Raw genomic sequence first — 6,590 nt, 5'->3', positions numbered from 1 at the left:
TGCCTCTCTCAAAAGTGTCACTGTCACTAGAAGCCTCCTGTTTCTTCTTCTTCTCTTGAATTTTTTTCCAGTATTTCCATGATTCCCTCTTGGTAGTTGTAGAAGCACCCTTCATCCCCATTTCCCACACACTTTTCTTTTGCTACACATTCTCCCTCTAAACCTTGAAACTCCCTTTAGAACTCAACTCCCTCTGAGCCTCTAGAACTTGGACCTTCTTCCCTGTAACCTATAACTTATCCTCTGAAACCTTCACCTACTTCTTTAGAACTTGAACCTGGTCCTGCTTCTCATGATCTATAGGCTTTCCCATCAGAATATATAGACCATGCTCTTGAACTCCAATCATGACACCTACAGAGTTAGAGCCTGTGGGCCTAAGTCTTGCCTTCCCACTCTATAAAATGACCTCAAACCCCTTCTTCTTAATTTTTGAGACAAATATCACATTGTGTCTGAGTCTTGGTACAAATAGTAAATCTTGAAATCACATCACTTGACTTGAATCCATCCTAAATGACATGACCCATAATTCTCTGATCTATTTCTGAATCTTGTATCCCAATACCATGTGAAACTTTGATTCCCACTCTGCTATAGCCTCAAACAAATCATGTGACCCTATCATATGCTTTGAACGCTCCACTATGCACATACCATGCAGCCTCGTCAATGGCACCCTATGAGAAATGAGAGATCAAAGCATAGTCCTCCTTCTCCAATCTCCAGGAGAGATCTTCTATCTCAGCAAAAGTGGCAACACCGACAACCTACTTCAATTTCTTCTTCTCTTCATCTCCCTTCTTCTTCATTAGACACTCGTCGAAAAGTGAACCATCTCAGCAAATTTGAAACACTTGATCTTACTCAATTCCTTCTTCTTTCCCTTCATTCTCAACGTAAGTTCCATATCATCATTAAAATCCTTCTTGTTCGAATGAATATCCTTGTCTTGCAACTCTTCCTGAATGAAGTCGTCCCACAACTTGCTCTAGTCTGGAAACTTGTCTTTGGCAATGATCCCCTTGATGAATGACTTCTGCTCTGGAGTAAACCCCTTAATGGAAATCCTCGCCATCTCATAATCTGCAATAGTCACATCGACGATAGCAATTTCATCTCAAACTTGAGGTAACCTTGTCAGATATGAAGTCACCCCTTCACCCAGTATCATCTTGGTGGCCTTGAACTTATCCTCCAATACCAATACGTGGTTCTTATTCTTATTCTAGAACATTTTTTTTAAGAGCCTCCCACATCTCATGGGTAGTGTTCTTCCTGGACATATGAGGTATTAAGGAACCCTTGACATTGTCAAGGATGATCAACTTCTCTTTTGTATCTAGATATTCATACACTTCCATCTACTTAGGGTCTGTTGGATTCTTGATTACGTTCTCAGCAAATTCCCATATCTTGTTGACCATCAAAACCAACTTGATTTGTTCCTTCCATGGGCTATAGTTGGAAAACCCTTCCAACCTATCCTCATACCAGAGATCAACCTGCAACTTCGACATTGTGTGATCCCTTCAACAACAATGTGACCAACTCCCCCTTTAGCTATACTTCATTGTGAACAATTTGATTCACTGACCCTTTAAAGTAGCTCTAATACCATGTTTTTTTTCCACAATACTAGAGTCTAGGTTAGAATCTTGAAATCACTGATGCTACTAATCCAAGTATCCCAACAAAATACTTTCCACAATACAACAATATATAGTAGTAAATCTACTAGTGCAAAAAATATACGTAAATTTTTACAAGTTTAGTAACAACCCAACTTCGTTATATTAATCAACTAATAATACAACTATCTAGGGCTCTCGTACCAAGGATAATGGCCCTCATACATCCACTAGTACAAAAATTAAAGAACAAGATACACTTGTGATCTAGCTGATGTAGTCAACGGTCATAGCTCTTTTGTCATATCCTAAACACACTATGGGTTTTTCACTTCCATTCTGCAACACTTCCTCTATCAATGCACCAACTCCTTTAGGCCACTAAACTCAGCTCTCGAATATTCCCTCTAGCTTATCATAAGTCCACCTACAACCAACACATATGGTCTTCATGCTCACTAGCTACTCCTTCATCCTTCAAGGCCACAGAACTTTGAGTCTTCTTTCCGACTGCTTCTCCTCATCTATTTAAGGACTTATTCCCTCTAATTTATTCCTATGCTACTCTAGTGAAGGCACACTTTGGGTAGGAGGGCTGTCATCTATGAATCTCAAACATCCCTTCTCTAACAATGAACTTGGGTTGAAAATTGATCCTTTATAACCTCCTTCTTTTTTCCTTCAAAGATTAGTTAATGAGCTCATCAATTCTGCCACTCCTAGCAGCTCATCAGTCCTTCAATGCACTGCAGTTAAGGAACACATGGTCCACTCTCACACTACCCTCCAACAGTCCACAAGTTTCCAATACCAAAACCATCCAACTGATCCAAACTTGGACCCAACACCTAGCAACAAAGAAGAAATAACATACCTTATAAGATTCCGTTCATGCTATTCAAATATGATCACTCATTAGGGAACACATATATCCCATGTTAGCCCTCCATCTGTGACCAAAAATCCCACAAAACGTTATGGCTTCCTTGAATCTACAAGCCTCTGCCACCCACTGACTTGGTAGACACCTACAACACCCTGTTTAGGCTTTTTCGACCCCCCAAAGAGCCATTATAGGAGCTCAGCCTAGTCTCGATAGGTTTGTGATATTCTCGACCTATTAAAACAAGAGAAACCACCTCAAACTATGCCCAAATAAACACCCTTCTCCTCAACCTATGCTGCCCTTTAACTCATCTTAACAGTCATGAGAGATGAACCCTAAAATAGATTCGTCCCTCGCCTTCGCTAAGCACCTAAGATATATGGAAAAGTCTGAGATATTCCTCCCTTTGTGAGGTGCTTTTTTTTTTTCTCTTGGATGTGTCATCAAGCCTCCACGAGCTCCTTAATTCATATCATTCTCTATGGGATTTTCCAACCTATCATGAGGGCCAATCTTGCCCTAGTTGACCTATTCTAACTTGTGCAAGCCCAACAATGACAAAAATAAATTATTTTTGACATTTTAGACCTTGGATATGAATTCTTGAAGCTACCCCTTGCTATTCTAAGGGACCTCTATCACCTCTAAGTATCAAATCACTCAACCATCTCATGGTTTCATCCCCACAATCATGGGTACAAAACGCCATGCTTGGGTTTCAAGCCCACAAAACACTTTTGTAGCACTCCAACATCCAAACCCCAAACCCTAGGGCTTGGAGTACCTCCCAAGATACCAAATCTCAACATTTGAATATTCTTGTAAGAGAAAAAAAGGTATATATTGTGCAGCATCCAAATTTAAATTCTATCATAAGTCTACATATAGTAAACTAGAGAAATTTGTGAAAAATCTTAAGACTAGAAATGAAAAGCTTAAAAACCATCTCAAATACCCCAAGAAACAAATCACTAACCTAAAGAAACTCTTAACACAACCTTCTATGGGAATAAACCTCAATATGCATGATAAAATCATGGCAATATCGACCCCTCGAGAAAAAAATAAAGAAAATATATATGACGAGGATAAGATATCTGAGGAGGAGCTGAGGAAGCCTCACAAGAATTAGGGCATAAACTAAATTTGGAGGCATGTGACCTCCCTACTCCTAAAATCAATAGTATTATCGCCTTTGTTCGTAAATTTATCAACAAAAACAAGGATGATATCATATGAAACATTTATGCCCTTTTGCAATAGAATCTTGACTTGCTTAGTTGGAGAAATAAAGTGGAGAAATTTTATGTTGATATCGTTTATAAATAGTTTGACATGCATGCTATTCAAAAACTGAAGGAAAAATAATTCCACAACTAAATGGAAAACTAGAATAAAAAATTACAAAGAACAATAGACTAACTATCAAACTCAACTTCAACAAACCTTTTCTTTTAAACTCTGAGGGTTTTGTGTAAACCTCTTTCTATAATATATGAGGTATTCCTAAAAGAAAGGTGGATTAAATATAGAATTCAATATATAGTAGTAGGTAAGGCTTATAAGATAATTACTTGGGATCAATTTTTGGAGGCCTTTTCTTCTCCCTCTCAACATGACTTGGACATTTTGTGTGGGTTATAACAATTTAATTTTATTCTTCGAAAAAATATCAAATGGAACCCCAACCCTTTAGTTGGAGACATTTAGTTGAGGCTCTTTTATTCTTTTGTTTACAATAATTCTTTCTGGAAACAGGAATTTTAATTTTATACATATATATAAGTTATATCCAGCATTATTGTCTAATATGAATACTCTATGCTTTCAATGATTCAAGAAGGCCCTTTCAAACTTATTTCCAATCCAATGAATGCAACCATTATTAAGAAAAAGCAACGGCTAGTGGCATTAGCATATTATGAGGATACCATGTGATATTATGTCATTCATGAAAATTAGGACATAGGAAGAAAGGCCTTTGGGATTTTACACATTAGAGGAATTTTACTATCTCAACTATAATTGGGTTGACTTACATGGTGGATTTCCTTATCAATATTGATGGGTTGCATGTGGACATGCCAAGATTTTGGAAGGGACAATATGTCAATCTCCATATATGGTACAAGTTCAACCTATAAAATCCCTTTTTCCATTATATATTAGCCTTCTTTCCCTCTTGTTTCATCGTTATTTTGTCTCATGAACTTCATAAATTAATGCTTAGTAATTCTTTTTATAGTTAATGAAAAAGTGATTATTTTGGTATGTAGTATCTATAGTAAATTAATGCTAAATTATAATTGAGTATGGGATTATTTTAAAATGATATTATTACAATGTATTGATAAGGTTTACATTGTATCTTTGAACCAATTTTTCAATGGACAACAAGAATATTGCTACCCCGTCTTGGAAAATTTCCATCAGCATCATGGAGACTAGTTGGGATCCAAGCTTGCCTATTAATTACTATGGAATCATGTGCATCCAATATTTCTAGTCATTCATGCTCGAGGAACCCAAGAGTATCTAGAAGCCTTCATAGTTTTTCTCATACAATATTTTGGAGGTTGAGAAAACTGATTTTTAAACAAGTATTGAGGGTGAATGTGGGATTCCATTTTGGTCTAAACATAGTCAAAATGATGCCAAAGGAACTATTATTTCCATTTAATTTGTTTCTATCATTTCTCTTAGCTCAAATCTACAAATTTTAAGACCTATTTCTAAACATGGAAAGAATAGTTTGTGTGACATATGTAATGGAACAATTCTCTTTGCTACAAAAATAAATCTCTTTTCATTATAATTCTTCAACTATAGAATGTATGAGTAGCATAGCGGAAATAAAATCCTATAGGAGTTCCTACTCCAAGCATCTATGCTATCATACTTGTGTGTATATGTATATGTCATTTTAGTGTTATCTTTCCTTATCAACATATGCATGTGTTTTATTTTGTTGTAATTCATAATTGCTAATACTAATATTCGCATATGATTGTAATATTTCCTTTGTTTTATTAGACATTAATACCACTAGTTGAATGTGGTGTTAATTCATCAAGAATGAAGCATTGTAGGATCACAAGAATAATTACTATTGATTACATCTTTTCATTGTTGTTCTCCAGCTATAAAACTAAGACTATAATAGTAAAATGACAAAGCTATGTATTTTTTTTTTAAATGAAAATGAAATTATAGTAATAAGGATAACATAGTAATAGTTTGCACTTTATTTATAAACAGAACCTTGAAACAACTCATAACAATGTTCTCATACAAGCCTTTACTTTGTGATGGAACCAAAGGAAGGAGCCATTTGTTGATCTTAGGATTCAAGAACTCAATAATTTATGGGTGTACCAACTTCAATTATAGGTTTTGATTTGTAAATATGTGAACTTTTATAGTTTATAATATTGTATTTTAAACGTTTAGGGTAAAAATTGTGAAACTAGAGCTAGTTTCTTGTTATCAATCAATACAAGATCTTAATCTCTTACACATATAGTGTGAGTGTCTATGTCTAAAAGAATATATTGATGAAGGAATGATTGAAGGGTGAAAATCAAGGGAAAAATAATTTGAGATTCAAAACTAGTGTTGAATATGCTTACCAAAGATTAAAGAAATATTGAAAGGCTTTTCATCAGGGGAAATATTGATAATTTTTTGAAGATGTTGAGAATTGCAGAAATACGTTGATGTTAGGGTCTGAAGTTGACAACATAACAAGAGCATGTTTTACTGATGATTAAATTGTGATGAACATCATTGTTTCAAAAGGATGTCTTGCACTAGTATTGTATTGATGAGATAATGATTGTTTTACTAGGGTGTCATTGCTTGATTTTGGTAGCCACTAGAAAATAAAGCCTTCCTCACCTATGAAAAATATTGTAATGATATTCTCATGTGGTTTATGATTCTCAAGAATTCGTCTTGGATAAGAAAACCCTAAGATTTGTGGGTAAAACCCTAGAGCTAGACCTAGATTTATGTTTTCACTAAAAGAATAAAACATGTTGATGATGAGGATGAGGATGATGAGTTTGTAAATG

The sequence above is a fragment of the Pinus tabuliformis genome, chromosome J, assembly GCF_031772625.1.
Source record: "Pinus tabuliformis cultivar Carrire ecotype Pingquan chromosome J, CPIR1, whole genome shotgun sequence".
In the NCBI taxonomy this organism is placed as follows: Eukaryota; Viridiplantae; Streptophyta; class Pinopsida; order Pinales; family Pinaceae; genus Pinus; species Pinus tabuliformis.
This window is presented reverse-complemented; position numbering follows the sequence as displayed.